Raw genomic sequence first — 20,214 nt, 5'->3', positions numbered from 1 at the left:
TGTAGAATTACGAAGACATGCTAGATTTAATAGCTTCATGTATTGTGTATCGCTTCTCTATATATAAGCTGACACTGCTGACAATAAGAGTTCATTCCTGCATGATAGAAAACATCCAGTATTCTAATATATCATAAAATGTAAAACCAAAGCTCTTCCCTCGGGGTTTCTCACTGACGGCTTGGATTAAGTGCAAAGTGGATAAACTGAAGGGGGTTGCAGTTCTTGACAGAACTCTGCAGGTAGGTCGCAGCTCCACCATGTTGACACAAACCCTGAACGAATGAACTCGATCTCCAGCGGTTGAAACAACGCGCCGACGCCACTCTGCTGTGTAATAATTTTAATTTACAGAACATTGTCAAATTGCAATACATTTAGTGCAAATAATAACACTTCTGATGTACAACTTAGAAATATACAAAGTGTGTAGATTAAAGACAAATATCAAAATTAAAAACACTAAATGCATTCTTCAGCTGACGTCGCTTACAGGTGTAGGTCTTTAAATCATCAGCACAAAAAAAAAACAAAAAAAAAAAATTTTCCCCAGTTAACCTCTGACCCCCGTTAGGCTGAAAACCTGATGGTTGATTTTCCTCAACCGTGCAGGTCGACTCCAAATGTTTGATTGTTTGATGGCATTAAACATCTAAAGTAAGATTTTTTTTTTTTTTTTTTTTTAAAGTTGAGGTAAGATGATGTGAAATGCTGACTCCAAATCCCCCCCTGCTTCATTTCAGTGTTGATAAATGCACATCTGGTGCCTGTACAGTAGAGAAACCCGGGCTGTGGGGTTCATCCCAGTGTCTAAGGCATTTCGGGGGGCAGATTATCAGTCGAAGGGCGGGAGGCCACTGCGCTGTAGTGTGTGAAATGTCATGTTAGTGTACGACTGAGACTGTCGGGTTGTGGAGATCAACACCGGACGACTTTGCCAGATCCTGAACAAACCGAAGCCGGACTAATTGTCACTCATAAATGGATAAACTTCCTTCTTTTGTTGTTGCTGTTGGGGGGGGGGGGGGGGGGGGGCAGGTGATGGAGAGAATCCTTGGGTGTAGAAAAGCATCCACTTGTCTCTCAAGGACAGAGAGGACTCCTTGTTCGAGGCCGAAGCTGAAATCGTCACCCAGGGTGTCTGCTGGACTCTTCATTTCCCACTCTGCATTTCTTCAGCCCGCCTCTGTCCTCCATTCAAGTCTTTTAACAGTCAATTCACATTTCTCACATCGGTAAACTAACTGAAAACTCGCTCCGTTTTCTCTGCTGTACAATACATTGTGTCCACGGTGCGACTTTATAACAATCTAGAATATAAAGATCTCAAAGCTTTAGGCTCTGACCCCCGTCGCCCCCGGTCGAAACTGCAGACAGGATCATCATCACGAGGGGGACAGCAGAAGGCAACAAAGAGGAGATAGTGTACAACACCTCATCGGAGCTTTTTCCTGTAAATGTCTACTTTCTTCTCTCGTGTTAGTTACTGTAGCAGCAGCAGCAACACAAGCAGCTGTAATACTAGTGATTAAAGCCAACCAAGAAAGTCAAAAGTATGGAATCATAAGAAATGTACAAAACAATTTACAAAAAAAAAAAAAAAAAAAGCAAATAATCGGTAACAATTCCAAAACTACGTAGGAAATTTTTTCAATTTACATACAAATGTGCCCTTCGCCAGCAGGCGGTCCGGCTGGGACGACATCTGGACGCGTTAAAGCCGTAAAACCAGTCAGGAGGAGCAGTCCATCGGGACGGCCCGGTGATATGGTGGTCCTTAAAAACACATTCTGACTTGACAGGAGGAGGAAGTCTTGTAGTCGTTAAGGGCACGTTCAACACGGAGTGACGCGGCGCCTCCTGCAGGCGAGCCTGAAACGACAGACCGCTCAGGATGAAGACACCAGAATCTGGAGTCCCGATCTTATTCAAAGCTCAAACTGAATTCATAGAGGAACGCTATTTCTATGTTGAGAATGTCTGAGAAATAGTCATATTTTCCAAAATACCTGTTTGTGTTCAGAAGAGGATGGGCTTCCCAGCAGTCTTCTCCTGGACGTAGGAGGTGAAGCGCTTCAGGAACTTGGGGTACTCTCTCTTGGCCACAGCTCTGAGGACCGAGGCTGGAGCCCAGCCACCGGGGTTTACTGCAGCCACACGAAAACAGAGAATCATCACAGGCCTGTCAGTACTGATTACAACTCAGCCAGAAGGGAATGACTGCTTCGGCACAGGAAGAGGCCCGAGAGAATGAACATCACGTGAATCTGAATGGAAACTCAGAGTGAATCACTTTCTACACCTCACAAACTAAATCACTTCTGCTTCACAGACAAAACAGAAGCATTTTTACTGTTGAAAGGAAATTCATCTTATGTTATTTTTGCTGTTTCATCATTTCATCCCCCACTGTGGAAAGACACACCGCAGCAGACGGCCAAACAGTTTCTGCTTCGACACAAGACAGACCGCAGCTGCAGCTGGACGTCTGAGCTGCTGCTTCCTTAATTTGGATTGTAAATGTATAGAGTCCATCCTCCTCCTCCTGCAGCAACACGTCTCCCCGACACTTCATCTATTTGAATCGGGTGTGACGAAGCTACAGAAACATGTCCGGTCCAACAAATCCATGAGCCTCCCACCTCCAAACCGTCCTGTTCGAGAAGGATTTCTTTACATTACTTGATTACTTTTATATCGGTGTCTTTTCATTTAGAATTTTGTTTTATCTGTTTTTTTTATGGATAAATTCTGCTTTGATTTTTCTTTAATATTTAACTGTTAATCCTGTCTTTCTTTGTTTTTCCTCATCAACGTTTCAATTGTACCAACACACCTTACATATTTAAATCAGAAAAAATATTGATTTATTATTTGTTTGGTCAGAACGGAATAAAACACATAGGACAGTGACACTTGAACAGCATGAGTTGGGAATCTTAAAACTGTGGCGGTCCAGCACAAACAGTAACAGGGACCCTCTGGAGAGACGGGACGATAAGAATCTTTTTCTCAGATGAACTCCCACGGCCTCTAGTGACTGAAGATCCCCCTGCAGAGTCACTTCATGCTACAATCTGGAGTGAATGGAGGACGAACGGCTCAAGTCTGGACTCAGATTACAAACATACAACAACAGATCTGCCAGTTCTGCTCTCGGCTATCAGCTCTACAACAGACTGTCAGTCGGACGTGTTAATCAACCTGAGTTACTGCAGGTTAACATGATCTTACATCCACACGGCTCATGACTAGAACTCCCCCTAGATATCTTGAACATTCAAAGAATACATGTACTCCTTATCTCCTTGTGTTTCTGTGGTTCTGGCGTTCAGAGCAGGATGAATCTTCACACTGAGGTTCTTTTGAAGAGATTAAAGAAATATTGATTCCGATACTTCTGTCTGCCTCAGGCATAAACCTGAAATATGAAACCCTCGACGCAGGAGCGGCGCTTACCATTGGCAACATAGGTGATCTTGCAGAGGATGTTGTCTCTGCTTATCTCTTTATCCCCCTCTGGTGGGCTGACCAGCGTTTGGCAGATCATGGCAACATTGATTTTGGCACGGACGCAGCGCACCGTGGGCTGAAAGCACAATGAACATGCAAATGATCTGAAATATCTGTAGTTAAATGGACAGAGAGATGCAGGCTAATTAGCCTGAAATGGAGATTTCTTCTCTTTTTCCCCATTAAAAAGCTTTTAAAGGAGCTCGTATTTACAGTGAGATGTCTGTTCTGCTTAAACTTTAATCAGCTGGATGCTGCCGACGATGCAAAAGTGTGTATGAATATATGGAAGCACTGAAGAGTAAGTGGCTCTTACACTCACTGAAATGTTTTGTGTTAAAAGAAATTTATGCGTGAAAATATACATCTAAAAAATATGAGCGTACCGTTAAAAAAGTCACCTTTCGTTCTCCACTTTAGGTCTTATAAGTGTATCAACCTTTACAGTCGATTTTGATTTAGTTGATTTAGATATGGCTGTGAATTAACACAAAAAAAAAAAAATTAATAACCCAGAACACCGATGTTACCTGAGCGTTGTCGTGGTCCACGGAGAAGTGCACACCAGCCACGTGTCGGGATCGTTTCTCGTTCGTGGCCAGGATCTTCCTGATGGCCGACAGGTAGAGGACGTCCCGCTGGGACGCAGGCCAGACTCTCTGCAACACAACACGACACGTTCAGCGGCCGATCCTCCTGAAATCAGTGACCCGCTGTTCCGGCGCCGCCACAGACGATTTACCTTGTGTGTTTTGGTAAACAATGATGGCATATCAGAGAGGCTTTCCACGACGTTGAAGTTTTCAATAGTGGCTGAGGGAGAGAGGCCGAGTTCAGGAGGTTGTTGCAGTCGGACAGAGGAGGTCAGGCGGAGTTCATAAGACGGCAGAGGACTCACTCTCCCAGTCCAGCCTGACGGATGTGTCCCCGAAGTAGTGGCAGACCTCGTGTCCGTCACCCCCTTGACGGCGTGCGTAGCTTTGAGAGGATCCAGGACGATGCCGTTTCTCCTCCACCTCTCTCCTGTACACCTGTGACACAGAGGCGGATTCAGGACTACAGGCATTTTCACAGCCTCACTGGATTCCACTAAACTTGAATGGATTTATTTTTTTTGAATGACTTTTCCCTCGAACCACGACCACATTCAAATCTGCTGCCTTCAAAGCAGTGACTGATGTTTCAATATTCACAGCTCGGCGTGGAGGGAAGTGATTCATGGGCAGCTTCTCTCCTCCTCGCTCACCTTCATCTCTCCTTCTTCTATTACCAGCTGCCAGTTGGCATCTCCACCCACATCCTGAAGAGAGTACGTCATGTGATTCTGCACCATCTCCTCCACCTAAGAGATGGGACAGATATGGATGGACTCCGCGTCAGAGGCTGGCGATCTGCTGCCCATGTGAAGGCACGCGTTCGAAACAGGGCTTCCTCCAGGGGCAAAAGTTGAAAACGTGCATTTTGGGATGCTGACTGTAAGATTAATAATTAATATCCTGAGTAATGGACTCATGGCGCTGGCATTTTATCACGGAGGATGTGATAACATAGAATAGCCTTTCCCCCTCTAGCAAACATAGCAGTCTCTGAGCCGGAACGGAAAAAAAAAAAAAAAAAAAAAAAAAAAAAATCTATAAAACTTTTCTTCCCCGCTTCGTGCTGTTATTTAACATCGCAGTAATGCAGAACAAAGACGGAGCAAAGCCAGTCTGGATACATGTCCTGCTCATGCTGTGGAAGGAAAGGGTAATGTGAGGGTAGAAACAGAAAGGTTGCACTGGATTCCAGCAGTCATGCAACATTACATCAACTTCTGATGACAACCTGATCGCTCCAGGAGTCTCATATCTGATCCATCGGGTTTTTCTTTGTTTTTATCCCAGTCCATCATTGCACAAACTCTGGTCAAAAACTCCTTGAGAATCCAGAGAAATTCATTTTTTTTAAATCCTGGAGCATGATGTTAGTAGACGGACGGCCTCATGCTTTCTGACCGCCGTGAAAAAAGCGGGACGTCGGCATCCGCATGCCCCCCCTCTCCCGGCCGACACACAAGCACAGTACCTGAGCGCTGAATCTGTGAATGTCATCTGACGCGCTGACTAGCTCAACGGAGGACAGGAGGAAGAGTGGCTATGGGGCCTGCGCAGCGGAGAGCGAGGGGGTCCGGCAGAGAAAGCAGGAAAGAACAGAGCAGAAGGAGGCAGCAGATCGGAGACACAGTCAAAGTCTGCTCAGGGAGCTTCGCATCAGAGGGACGTTACGTAAGCTCATCTTCTGGCGCCACCAATCAGCGGTTTATGTTTTTAACTTAGCATGGATGCAATATAGTATTTGAACATGAAGCGCTGAGCTGTTGCAAAACGACACCGAAGGCACAGACAGGAGAGGCAGCCTTGCAACCACGAGAAAAGGAAATTAGCGGTTAAAATGTAGAGTAGAAACAATCTAAGAAGCGAGCCGACGTACCTTGCTGGCAAATCGGTGCGTGCCGATGGTGGAGTAGACATCGTTCGGAGGGGACTGGAGTTAGTCGAGGTATCCTGACCTTCTCCGACTGGCTCTGAGGGACAAACAGTGCAGGAGTGGCATCACGAGAGAGAAACTACAGAACGAAGGCACCAGCGCCTTGAGTAAACTGCTGAAACTGTAATCAGACCGATGGAGATGGAAGAATCAATACTGCTGATCAGATTTCAGTCACACCTGCTCTTCTATTCTTGTCTTGTCTGTCTAGTGCAGCTTCCACCGCGTCCAAAGAATTCATCTTCATTGATCAGGCTGTTGGGCCCCTCCTGCGAAGAGGCAGAGAACAAAACCATAAAAAAAAAAAAAAAAAAAAAAAAAAAAAAAAAAGTCTAAATATGCAGTTATTTTGAAAATCAAGTTCGGGACAAAGTGTTTTCTTTGTCATTTGAGAAACTTTTCAAACCGATTTAAAACACAGAATCTCATCGTTGCCTCATAATCAGGTCCTCCATAGTGTGACTTCTTCTTCAGTTCATTCACAGCTGACTTGTAGGCGTCTTCGACCCTCCTCCTCTTCCTCCAGCTCCTGTACACAAAGGAAACACAAGCAGTGGTTCATTTCAGGAAACTTTGTTAAACCCCTCCCAAAAAACTGTTCAGGCTTCGCTCGGTGGGTTTTTAATTTCACAAATCTACACAGAGTAAGAGGAGCCCCAAGTGGCAAACATGTGGCTTGACAAAGAGTCTAATCCAGCTCGAAGACGGACATTCCTACTCCACCTGAAAACCACTATTCTGAGTTACTATGAAAAGAACCAACAGCCATCATTCACCTTGAAAAAAAAAAAACACTTGGAACTAAACATTATGGGTCTCATAAAAAGACCACGTGCACATTCATTCACCGCCACAGCTTTATGCAGACACATGTTAACATTCCTGTTAAACATTGCCCACAACAACGTGCAAACTGGTTTCTTTTGAGTGATCATCCGATTACCATAATCTGCTTTCAAGAAAATGACAACGTCCACAATCGCACCTCATTTTTAATTCAAACACACCCATGATGCTGTCAGCTATGAGCCTGTGAGACGCGGTGTGATGTCGTCAGTGCTGCTCCGAGAGCCCGATGTACCATTTCCTCCTCGAGGAAAATACCTTCCAACTCCACACCAAAGACCGACAAAACAACAGGCTGTCAGTGCAACAATAGGGAGCTAAACTGGGAGGATTATCTTCCAGTTAACAGGTACCTCTTTCAACATTAAAGTACTTGAAATGAGCAGAAACAGCAAAGTCATCAGTATTTCTGTCCTCTCATGAGAAAATGTAACTGGAGAATTTTCTATGCGGGCTACACTTAAACCCCACTACGCACAAAGAGAGATTAATCACTGCAGTAAAAAGAAGAAATAATGAAATTGTGGTTTGAGAAGTATAAACCCCCCAAAAACACTTAAATAGATGCAAACGTGGCAGAAACGAGGACTGAAGCTGAACGTATAAAGGAAGGTGTGGACAGAGCGAACCAGCCACAAGATAAACAGGAGGGGATCCTGCTGTCGGCGGACTGAGACCTACTTAAAGAAGAGGCTGCAGCTCTGTAAAGGAATCCATTTCTGCGTCTGCCATTTGAGCAGATCCGTCCTCCGGTTGCAGCGACGGCTTCCACAAGCTGGACCATGAAGTCCGGGCAGTCATTTTTCTAAGGCTGCTCTGTGTGCAAAGTCCAGGGAATTGTGTTGAGTCCTTCCAGTGTGTGCTCGCTAAAGATTTACAATTCCTATTTCCTTACTCCACATGCGGAGCTAAACCTGAGCGAGATAAGAAAACACTGCTATTCCTGAGGTAATGCTGATAACACTGAGGTTATTTTCACTCCGGCAGTCTACCTGACTGAAAATAGTTCCCGGCGTTTGGAAGTTTCAGGGTGAGGCAGCACGCCTTTGCACACGGGGGTTAAAAAAAGAAAAAAAGAAAAAGAAAAGAAACAAAACTGGTTGACAGCATCAGCTGGGTTAATGAGGATTCAAGTATGCAGAGCGAATCTTTAAAGACACAGATCACTCTGTGTACGTCAGTGAAAGGAGCGACGGATCAGTGTCACACAGATTCCAAAAACTTTTGGAATATATATTTATACATATCAAAAATTTGCATTGATTAGGACTTAAGCCATAAAAAGAATATGTTAAATTTTATTCATGAATAATTGAGCCAAATGCCTTTTTAATAAACTTAGCATTTGTGTCAGATAAGTTGTAATCCATTTTGGACCTGTAAATTCTGTGATTTAGAAAACTGTCTTGCTTTTATTTGGCTGAATAAAAATGTTTTACATTCACGTTAATTCAAGGGAGATAAATTAAGACTTAAATCTGACCAAAGGCTTTTTTTTCCAGTAGGAACCCAGGAAAACATAAAGAGAGCAAACAATAATAAAATACAAGAAACCACTTGACATGACACAGATGCGAATCACAAAGAACCACACAACAGCTTCAACAACAAAGAAGCAGATCTGAACCAACATCACCACCACCGCTGTATTCTGTCTGTCCTCCAAAACAAATCCTCTTTTTAACACTAAATAATGCAACAGCTGTTCTTCACAGGCATCAACCCTGTTTCACCTCAACTCTTCACAGATAGATCAAGTCCTGAAAGTAAATGACAGCAGCTATTAACTTCCTCCAGCAGCGCCACGCCCGCTCAGACGGCCCACGCTTCACACGCCGCGAGTGACGTTGCGCAATAATCGCAGCGGCGCCCGGGCCGTACCTTGTCCAGTCTCTTCTGCCAGCTGTCCTCTCGTTTGACCATCAGCTCGATGCAGTGGGACAGCGTGGACAGGATGCCCGCCGTCGTGGCCTTGAAGGTGATGGCTTCACCTTTGAAGTCTATTCGTTCATTCCTTTGGGACTTGCGGGGGAAAACACTGACGCGAACGGAAAGAAGAACAAAAAAATAAATAAATAAAAAGTGACTTGAAGACACATGAATGATTGCGCTTTGCCAGAGAAACAAAAAGCCCGTTTTGCTGTAGACAGACTGAAACGACCCAGTGAAGTGAAGACTCACATTCTCTTTGCTGCCATTGTTGTTGTGATTAAATTCGCCGTCGGGTCTTGTGGAGGAAGGAAAGTCATCCTCGTCTTCCTCTACTACAGGTGAAAAAGAAAAACATCGGCCTTAGCTCAACTTGTTGAAATCTTTTCACTGACTCTGCAGGATGCCTAAAATCAATAAAAACTGCTGCTAGCTGAGAAATTTACATGGATCATTCGTATCGAAACAGTTTCTCGCCTCATATCTATAACATCTCTATTTGGCTCTGAGGCTTTTCTCTGCTGAGTTTCCTGAAAATTCCCTAGAAGAACAGCATAAGCAAACAATCTCATAAGTAAAATGTGTCAAAAAGGCTTGGAAAATTCTTTGGTTTTAAGGATCTTAACTTCTTAAATGTTACAAAGCGTTTTAAAGACACTGAAAGCAACACTTCTCTGCTGAATTTTTATTCTGGGTTCTTTAAATCTCCTACAAATACAATGCACAGGATTTTGGCACAAAAACTGCAAACAATATTTGCTAGAGAATCAATTCTTTCACCTCCCTAAGAAAGTAAATCCAGAGACTACAGAGAGGATCTGCAAGGGAGTTGTAAACAACCCGCAAACCAGCTGTAAGTGGATATTGATTTTTATTTCCCTTCTCAATGGTCTTACCACTCAGATTCAATTCTCATGCTACATCAAACCAGTTCAGATGCACAGACTGGAATGCTTTCCGTGCCAGTAAATGTCAGGCCGACTTCCTCCACGCTGCTTTATTCATCTAAAATACACATTCAACATTTCAAAATTGTCACGCTAAACGGCCTGCTGGCGTTCAGAGGCTGTCCCGTACCTCGGTCTCTCTGAAATTCGTCTTTGGAAACGGCATCGGCGCAGTTATCGAAGTACTTCTGCAGGGTGTCCACTTGTCTGCACAGAATGTCCCGGAAGGTTTCCATTTCTGCAAGCTTCTCACGCAACCGGTGGCCCTTCTGTGCGGAGGGAAGCAGAAGTAAAACAGATTGAACAGCAACCGCACAAAAAAAAAAACAAAAAAAAAAACACCACAGGAAATATTCATCATTGTTTTAATGTTTACATCAGACAACATATCCAAATCCACTCGCTGCTGGTGACGGTATTTACCTTGAAGGAGGACGTGGACGTGGAAGACAAGGCACTGGCTGCTGAGGTGAGAGACAACATGGAACCATGACGCCTCAGACTTGTTTCTGAACCGTAACCAGACTCGGCCTGAGGCGGGAGGAGACCCGGAGAGGAAGGAGACAAAACCAAACAGACAAAAAAAAAAAAAAAAAAAAAAAAGATCAGAAAGATCATATAGAATGCTGAACAACCTGCGATGCAACAAGAAGGCTTGTCAAAACTAGACAGTGGGATCAATCCGCGCAGTGAGTAATGCTGGGAGATGGATCTGAGCGGGGCCGACACCCACACAGCGAGGGGACACATCACGACTCAGCCCAGCCACCACAGCTGGGAAGCACTGAGAGGAAATGGCAGCACGGCCTAACGTGCACGGAGTCGGGTTACGGTGAATTTTGAAGGAAAGTAGAGAGAACAGTATGAGATGTATGGCCTGCCTTCTCCGCAAAATGACAGAATTTTAACGATACAGTGTCAAACAATCTTTGATATTACAGTGAGATAGCAGAAAATGTATGACACAATACAAGCCACACACACACTGATCACAAAGCTCACTGAATTGTTTATATGAGTCAGGACCGGTTTAATGACTGTGACGCTATTTGCTTGGGTTTAGTCATGGCGGTGCGCCGAACTTTCCTCTTCATTACAAAAATGTAACAAGAGGCTGAAAGTTGCTTCTGTTGACCACACTGGCGAGCGTAGGAATTTCTCCAGAACAGTGAGCAGTCTGGAGAGAGGGAGTCAGGTGACAACCTCGAGAGAGAGAAAGAGAGAGAGAGAGAGAGAGAACACGTACATTCCTCTCTTCCTCTCAGGATCTTTCAACGCTCGCACCAGTGTGACAGATCGACACGAAACGCTGGCGAACAGCTCAGGAGCTGAGGGCACAACTGCTCACCGACAGACCAACACAAAACAGGACCCCAGTGTTCACACTCATCAGTGTCGATCGGAGTTAACCCTTCCCTCCCACTCATCCAGGTGTAACAAATACAAATAGATCTTATTTATTATTAACACATTTACCCAACCCAGTTTAAAATTTAACAGAACTCAATGTGAACAGACTGACAGCAACTGCAGCGTGTCTTCATTAAAAGCTGCGATTAACACTTACAGGCTGTTGAAACCAATGAAGTGCCATTTTATGATGCAAAGAGCGAGAACTCAATTATTGAGAGCTGACACACGCCGAGAGGCTGAAGTCCACATAACTGTTGGTTACATAAACAAAACAACAGGTTTTTTTTCTTCTTTTTTTTCCTGTTGTCATGGGACTGTGACTGGTCACAGTGCAGAGAGAAAAAAAAAAATCAATAAAATATGAGACATCGTTGCATTTTCCACTTGAAATCAGAAGCAAGTAGCAGACCAGGATGCCCTGGATGTTTATTTTGCGTCGGTCGTTTTGCAGAGGCCAATGACGGCTGAGACTTGACGTCTACGAAGCCCTCCGGCTGCAGCAAGCCTCCACAAACATCGATGTTCTGACAGCAACAAGGACGGCATTTCTTTACAGCTCTTATAAACGATTCCATAACTGTATTTTCATCTGTGCAGGTTTTGGCTGTAACAAACACTCACTTTTCACTAAATGTGGAATTATAGCTGGTTCTATTTATAACTTTTTATTCAACTATTAGTTGACTACAAGACCAGATTTGAGGACCTTAAGGACACAAAAACTACAAGCAATAACACATGACATGCATTTATCAAAAGTGTAATAATTATGAGAAAATCATACCTGGAACCCTATTTATGGCCAATATTTCTGAACAACTTAAACTTCCGATTTATATTTTGATTGAAATGCATGATGCAGCCGCTCCCTTTGTAGTCAAACCCTCTGCTGCTCCTGTATCCACAAGATAAGTGACTGAATTGTGTTGCAAAAACAAACCTCAACCTAGCATCATACTCCTGACTTCCTGCTTTTTAAGCAATGAAACCCAAACTTGTGCAACTCGACTTGAAACGGCTTCCACTGTTTCTCCAGTTTTCTCACCAAGACTGTAGACCTGGACCAAAGCTGTGACCACAGCAGGTTGTGCCATCTTTATGCACCTGGTCAGCTGCGTGACAACCATGCAAACCGAACACCCACACGCGCAACAACAACGGGCTCCTTGAGGATTTTTAATGATAATGAGAGGTGACCGCCTACAGTAACATCTGAAAGCTTCTGCTGGAGAAAAAAAATCCACCTCTGCACACAGCCATGCACTAAAAGCTTCACCGTCGGATAGCGGTGATGACGAGGACTGACGTTCAGGGGTGTTTAATAATAAAAGGTGGTGAGAAGATGGAATCAAAGTGGAAAATTGCAGAAAGGAATAAAACATATGCAGCGTGTGGCAAAAACGGGTCATGTGCAGTTTCATTCATATCACAATAAGAGCAGGGAAATTAAACAGCGATTAATAAAAGTGAGCAAGCAGCATGCCGACATGCTATAAGCCCACCATTCGGCCATTCCAGCAGCCAAAGCAGAGCAGGACACTGCTGCAGTCCTGGCGGTTTTCTGGCCCCAGCATGGCCCGGCGGCGCTCCCCCAACCTGACAGAGTCACAAGCTTAAATCCACAATTCGCATTTCCCTGGACACACCTCACTTTGAGACAAAGGGGAGGTGGGGAAGATATGCCAAACGGGGTCGGCTCAACTCATCTAGATTGAAGAAAGCTGCAGCAAGAAAAGCAAAAAGGTAGGAAGAGGAAAAAGTAGTAATTTGCTCCACAGCGACCGGAGGAGAAAAGGAGAGGCTGCTCCTTGAAGCCGAAGACGCAGCGTCGGAGGGGAGAGCGGAGTCCTCGGCAGAGCGAAGGCAGGCAGCAGAGTCTGCTTTCAGTCGGTTCCTCTGCAGCACACACACACACACACACACACACACACGGGCTCACAGAGGCAGACACACACAGACACACACACATCCTCCACCCTTGCTGCATACATGCATGAAACAGATCACACACCCTGACATGGGAGACCTTTTCGTCTTGGACGTCTTTATGTGCGGCATCCGTCACAGGGCAAGCAGCCATGGCTGGTTGTGTTTGCGAGGGAGAGTAAGGAAAGAGAGAACGGGCTCAAAAGAACGATGAGTGCATGCATCAAAGGGAGAGAGAGAGAGAGATGTGGACTGTCTGGGGCTGTTTGTGTAATGAACCAATAAAAAAGGCGAGGAAAGCCGCCTACTGTTTATAATGACAGAAGAGAGGGAGAGAGGGAGGGAGAGAGAGAGAGAGAGAGGCTGAGAGTGGGAGGGACGCAAAAACGTTTGCCTGGATCCTCTGATCTCGTCCTGTTGGACTCTTCTTGTTCTGACTTACTGATATCCGACTGACTGCACTCTTGAGTTTAATGAGGGCGGGGCAGAAGAGCAAGACTGCAAACAGGGGCTTTCCCCTCTCTCCTCCCACATCGACCCTCTGAGTCCGATTAAATTCAGAGCTCAGGGAGGCTCGTCCACAACGGGCAGAATAAACAAACAAGGATGCAGAAGAAGTCTAAAAAAACGAGAGAAATATGAAATGCAACAAGCTCTTTCTCAAGATGAGGGGAATCTACCACCAGGCAAGTCAGAATGGGAAGGACTGATGTGGCCAAAAACAACAGAGCAGGAGCTGACAGAGATGTTACCCAATGTTTTGTCTACACACCCAGCAACACGAACGCCGTCATTCAGGCTCCTTCGACATACTGAGGTAAGACTGGTTCTGAGGTCCTGAAAAGAAGATATTTCCTGACTCATGGAGAAACTGAAGTACTGTGTCACAAAATGTTTTCATGTCAGGCCCCGTTGAAACCCTGGAAAGGGGAAGTGAATCTTTCTCTCGCCTTTCAGCCCTGAATCTGTGGCGAACTTCAACATGCTTCTGTCACAAGCTGTGAGGACCTCTCTTCTAATCAGACGTTCATCTCAACATCACCGGATTCAGACTGCTCTATGCCAACATCCGACATGCCCGAGTGATGATCAGCCGAAGTCATCAGTGCAAACAGACAGAAAGCCGCCATCTCTCTGACCTCCTGTGATCCTGTCTCCAGATCATCCAGGGAACGAGAAGCACGGCTCTGTCTCAGTCCAGGAAAGACCCAGATCGAGGAGCCGGTAGCAGGAAGCATCCAATCAGAAGTGCACCAGAGATGAGAACGACCCCATGCTGGTTTGTTTAAGTAGCCAGTGGACAAACACCTCGCTCTGTTTCAATATATTTCCTCTACATTTTTGTAAAGCACTGTCAATCTGAATTCTTCTATCTAGATGCACCCTCCTCTTAAACTTATGTTTCCGTGAGAACAAGACTTAAAAAAAAAAAAAAAAAAAAAGCATCCCTACATTCAGCAAGACTTCTCCCACCGCCAACACAAACACATCCACGCATAAAAATATAACTGGGCCTGCACAAAAACATTTCTCCCCCAACAAACCTAATTTGTTATTACAGAAAAGCAAATGACACATGTATGTATTTGTAAAAATGAAAATACAAAGTGGATTTAAAAGCTGTAATCATGACTTTCGAATCCCAAATTAAAGCATATTTACAGCAGATGGAAGCTGATGCTAATCCAGTCGAAAACAACATGTATTTCTGCAACAACTCTAAAAAAAGTGACTCGCAATCTGAACAAAAACATACGCTTTCTTCAGTAAGATGGAAAAATATTCTCCATGCCTCAATGTTCATGTTCCCACATTTGACAATACATTTATTTTCAACATCAAGAAAGAAAAAAAAAAAACCCACAGGCCGTATTCATGTGGACAGGACAGACTGATTACTGCCGTCCTCAGTGACAATGCGGTGGTGAAAGACACACCTCGCAGGTCCTCCTGTGTCCATCTGACACGCCGCCTGCAGCAGTATACTGCAGGTGGAGCTGCATTAAGCTTTCAGAGGTTACTTTAGGTCACAACGCAAACCTAACCCTAAAATACTCTCACACCATCGTTAATGGACTAAAGACCTGCGGTCAGTCGCACTCACGCTTTAAACACTCAGCAGAACCAACGGCCTCATCTCAGTGGAAAAGCACAGCAAACAATCACAGGGAAGTGATTCAGGAAACATCAATATCAATAATAATTTGCAAGCCTCATTTGCAATTGAACACTTACGCAGGTGGAAAAAAATCTGACATTTCATAATCCCATGGAAAATTTCTAAAAAACACTGTAACGGAGCAACAAAAGGCTAAAAGTGATACTATCTGAAACTGTTGCAATGGAACTGGCAACAGATCAGTGAGAACTACGGTAAATAAAGGGGATTTTAGGAGAAGCTGAGTTTCTCAGAAATAAGATAAGCACAGGTTAAAAAAAAAAAAACTTTTAAAACAACTGAGAAATATTGCGGCCTGTAACAGGAAACAAGATCTCAATGCCAGTGTCTACGATAAGTGAACTCATCAAACAATTCAGAGAATCTGAAATGCGCATGAGACAAACTCAATATTGAATCAAGGTATTTGGGTCCTCAGGCTGCAACACATTCAGAACAGGATCCACTGTATGGGTTTCACTTGACACTTATCTGAATAAACGTTAAGATAAAACTCGATCGTGAAAAGAAAAAGCCTGACATAAACACTCAACTCCTCAACTAATAAGACACCAACAAAGAGCAGAAACAAACCTAAACACAACCTGAGCCACATTCAATCTGTTGCATTGCGCATTTATGGTGAGAAGCCACGCATTACACACACTGTGTCCTTTCACAGTCAGCAGCTGCCTACTATCTGATGACAGGGGATACCCCCACCTCAACACCTCACTCCTAAGATTCCTCAAATTCCCAGAGTGAAGTGCTGTGAGTGTGTATGTGTGTGACTCCAAATCCTGGAGCAGCCACACCCAGCTCACAGAACAAAACAGATTAGCTCCTGTGAGCCTCGAAAATGGCCTGAAATTAAACCCGAATACTTAAAAAAATGTGAATAATACCGCCCGACAGTTTTAGTGGATGATTAGAAAAAAAAACCCCAAAACAAGGATTTATTAAGGACTAAGACGCTGACACAATGTAACATGAGAAGATTTGTTCTGATTCTTCGCTTTAGAAGCATAATTCCTACAAATACACGTAATCCATCGGAAGTCTACATGACAAGCGGAACAGAGATGTCAAGGAGAAGCTCGCAGAAAGCCTTAAATCAGTATTGGAAAGAAAACACTCACCTTGTGTAGTTCTATCGAGTCGATCCACTGGAGTCTGTGCTCAGGGTCCTCGGCTCGGAGGTACCAAACACTGTCGTTCACGCTGATGTCAAAACGGCACTCGTCAAACTCGTGAGGCTGAACAGAAAGGAGAAAGAAGCCTCGTGAAAACTTATAAGTGAGGTCAGGGAATCCCAATAATTCAAACAAACACATGAATGTCAGAAAAAATACATTAAATGCAATACATTTTCCACCACTGGAACTAAGTCCTGCTAGAAATCCGCTCTGAATGACACTGGCTGCCTGGCAGCGACATATTCTGGACACATACGGGCTCGAGGCAAGCAGATGCCTCACGATTAACTGGAATTTTAATTGAAAACTGATTTTGTGTCTGCAGTCGCGCCTCCCAAATGACCGCGTTGAAGCTGTGCGAGCGCGAAAACACCGACCGCTCCAGCAGCCTGGGTCATCGTAACCTCTCCATCTACTTCTGACCCCAATGTTTCAACTGTTGCACTCCCCTGTTCCGCAGCGCACCGCACCCAGCTCCAGCCACTGACCGCCTTAGGCACCCAAACACGTGCAACAAAGAATTCCCCCGTTTCCTCTGAGATAGGAATTTGGACCCGACTGAGAAGAGATCTACCCCGCAAGAGTTCGAAATGAGAAATAAGACGCAGTTGGCTGGAGTCTGTGTGTTTCCTCCCCATTGTTCTCGATAGCAGAATAATGGATACAGCTGCTGTCAGCTGACTTAACCGTATGTTGGCCAGGTTTAATTTCATTTGCTGAATGACTCTCATGTGGTTACTTATTTACTGCCCCTGACAAAGGAAACATACACTCCAGCTCTGAACACTCAGTGCCATCACCACGTATGACTTTATACAGCAGATTCTTCCTGGTGGGGCATCAAACGAGTTAAAATGCAGAGATTTATTGTCTGTGATGGTGACCAAAATCCTAATACAAATGTTTCAACTCAGACAGGTGCAGGAAAAAAAAATGCCCTCCAGTCCTAATAGCTCACTTAGAAGAGAGTACAATGTAACCTCAAGTGCATCGAGGCGTGATGGGGAATGGTCAGAGAAATCCAGCCTCTCTTATTATTGTGCTGTATCAGGCACAGACCATAAACCTCCTGCTTTACAATCACGTTTATAACGTTTTCTTTCGGACAAGAACATTCTCTAAACCCTTGCGTCAGCACTGCATTATACCCATGGCATTGGCTTTTTCTTTCCAGAGTAAAGGACAGTGAAATCTTCAGAGTTAGGAAAGAGGAGATTACCAGTTAAACACTGATAACTGCGGCAGCACAAAGACTGAAGTTCTCCTGCAAGGTGCCACATTGAAAACACTTTAAAAGCAGTGTGTTCGTGTATACAGGATTGTATTGAAATGAAGAAAAATAACAGGCACAACAAATGCTGACTATAATTCATGCACAAAAAGGAGCTTGAACTGGCGTGATTTTTAGATAATGAACCTTGGCCTGCAGTAGGAATGCAGACAGCAACAGTTCCTGAATGTTGGGCTTGTAGTCTAGTCTCATGCAGTAGATACAGTGTGTAACAGACTAATATTAGGCAAGAAAAGAAGCAGGGGCTTGTTTCTGCATTCCTGGGCCCTCATAGCACAGTCTCCTCGGACTGAACTGGCTTTGGATCTTTAGGAAATGACAGGGAGGGAGAAGAGGCTGGGCGGGCTGGTCACTCCACTCCTATTAGCCAGTATGTGCAATAAAACTGTTCACTCTGAGGTTACTAAGACACAATATAAAAATACCAACTGCTGTGTGAAGCTGCAAAAAATAGTTGACACAAACACTGTCACCGAGTAAAAAATTGGTTATGGTTTAAATCCAGGTGTGATTTATATGATCCTACTGCCCAAAACTCAAGAAATCACGGTAAAACCATTTGTTTGGCCTCTGTACTTAGTGCCGGCATGCTCAGAGAGCAGTGAATATTTAACCAGGGTGTGGGATTTCAGCTTATCTCTCTAACATGGGGCCCGCATACGATTGTAGCTCCAATCTCTACAGCAGTTTGTGGTCAGCGTTTCGATCTAGAACTGAGGACAACACCAGTTTCAGGTATGCAATAATAGGAAGAGAGGTAAAGGCTTGGGAGCACTCTCATAAAACCGCTGTGCCATGACAGCCTTTGTGTGCAAAAAAACCCACCGGTTTCACTCCTATTTATGCTCATAATAACAGTCTCATTACAAGTTAATGTTTACCCCACAATCACAGTGAAGTCAATACGTCTAAGGCTGTGCCAATGATAAAGACAGCAGGATTAAAATATTCTCCTTCAGGAAGTATCTCCTGGTTCCCGGACTTGCTCACTGAAATGCTGAACAGGTGCAAAAAGCTCGCTGTGCTTTCTATTTGTGCATCAGACAGCAGAGGAGTGATGTCCATTCCTTGCCAGGGTGAACGCTTACTGTGATGACAGCCTTGCTGAGGCACAGGGACCCCCTGCAGCCGTACCCGCTCATCCTCAGACTTGTAGTAACTCAGAGTATTGTTTTTCAACACCACCCATCGGTCCTGCCACCCATGGATGTAATTTGTCCACTGTAAACAAACAAGAGGGACAGTAAACACTCAGCTGTAGAATCAAATCAACACATTTTTTAATACATGTAGCAATAAAGTCATCTGATGAATCTTACTAGTGATGTTAAAGCAACTTTTAGACGAGCTGTGGTTTTACAGCGTCTCATACATGATATTTTGGAGCAAACACTGAACCTAGTTCACCTAAAGTTACCTTGCTCAAGATGCCTCCGAGCTCCACGGGCTGGCCGGATTCCGGGTCCACATCCTCATCCGATGAGGAACTCTTTTCGGACATTTGAATCCAAGTTTAAAGGAAAACTTCAACCTGATTGTATTCAACAGCAGCCGAGCGCTAGCTGTGGATTAGATCACCGTTCAGACGTGACAAACCAGCTGACAGTCTTTTAAAGTTAGCCCCACGTCGGCAAAATGATGTTAATTAGGCAATAAATGAGGGTCAAAAAGCAGCAGGAGAGCGTAACCTATCTTAGGACTTGAACCGAGCTAGCTCGTCTGGATCGGGCTGTTTGGGATCAGCTGGCTCTCAGTTCCTCCGTTTTGCGGGCTTTGTTTTGAAACTGCTCTCGAATACCAATGAGACTAGCTAACTTAGTTAGCGTTAGCTGTCAAACGACGCGACTAGCTCGCTCCAGCACAACTTCCGACTTGTGACGGGTGTCCTCTGCAGTATCAGCGGCAGTCGGTTGAAAAGAAAACGGAGAAGAAGAGAGGATCCGTGTGAACGCGACACCTGAACTCCCATGGAAAGATGAGGGGCAGCGGGCTGGAGCCGCCGCTGTGGTTCCGCAGTTCAGTTAGCTGTAGCAGAGGACGGAGTACTAGCCTGCGTTCAGTCGGGTCGGAGGGGGAGGAGCTACAGCCACGCTTCACTGTGTACCTGCTGCGTAGAGGGGACGGGCCACACACACACACACACACACACACACACACACACACACACACACACACACACACACACACACACCACACACACACACACACACACACACAGTCTCGTATTTCTACCCTTGTGGGGACCGTCCATTGACTCCCATTCATGTCTAGCCCCTAACCCTGACCCTACCCTAACCCTAACCCACACCACAACAAGCCTAACTAAAGAAATGTTTTTGCACTTTTACTTTTTCAGTAACAACAACATGGTCAAGAAAACACGTTTCTCCTACTTAGGACCGGAAAAAGGTCCCCACAAGGCACGTCGTTCAGGTTTTGCTATCCTTGTGGGGACATTTGGCCCCAACA

General features: G+C 44.7%; 1 pseudogene; it reads right to left on the bottom strand.

Moving 5' to 3' along the window:
• Positions 1-1,537: 1,537 nt before the first annotated feature.
• On the bottom strand, positions 1,538-19,674 carry LOC115397777 (collagen type IV alpha-3-binding protein-like; annotated as a pseudogene).
• Positions 19,675-20,214: the final 540 nt, after the last annotated feature.

This window comes from Salarias fasciatus, chromosome 12 (genome assembly GCF_902148845.1).
Source record: "Salarias fasciatus chromosome 12, fSalaFa1.1, whole genome shotgun sequence".
Lineage (NCBI taxonomy): Eukaryota > Metazoa > Chordata > Actinopteri > Blenniiformes > Blenniidae > Salarias > Salarias fasciatus.
The sequence above is the reverse complement of the archived record's forward strand: the minus strand, read 5'-3'. Positions and strand labels throughout refer to the sequence as shown.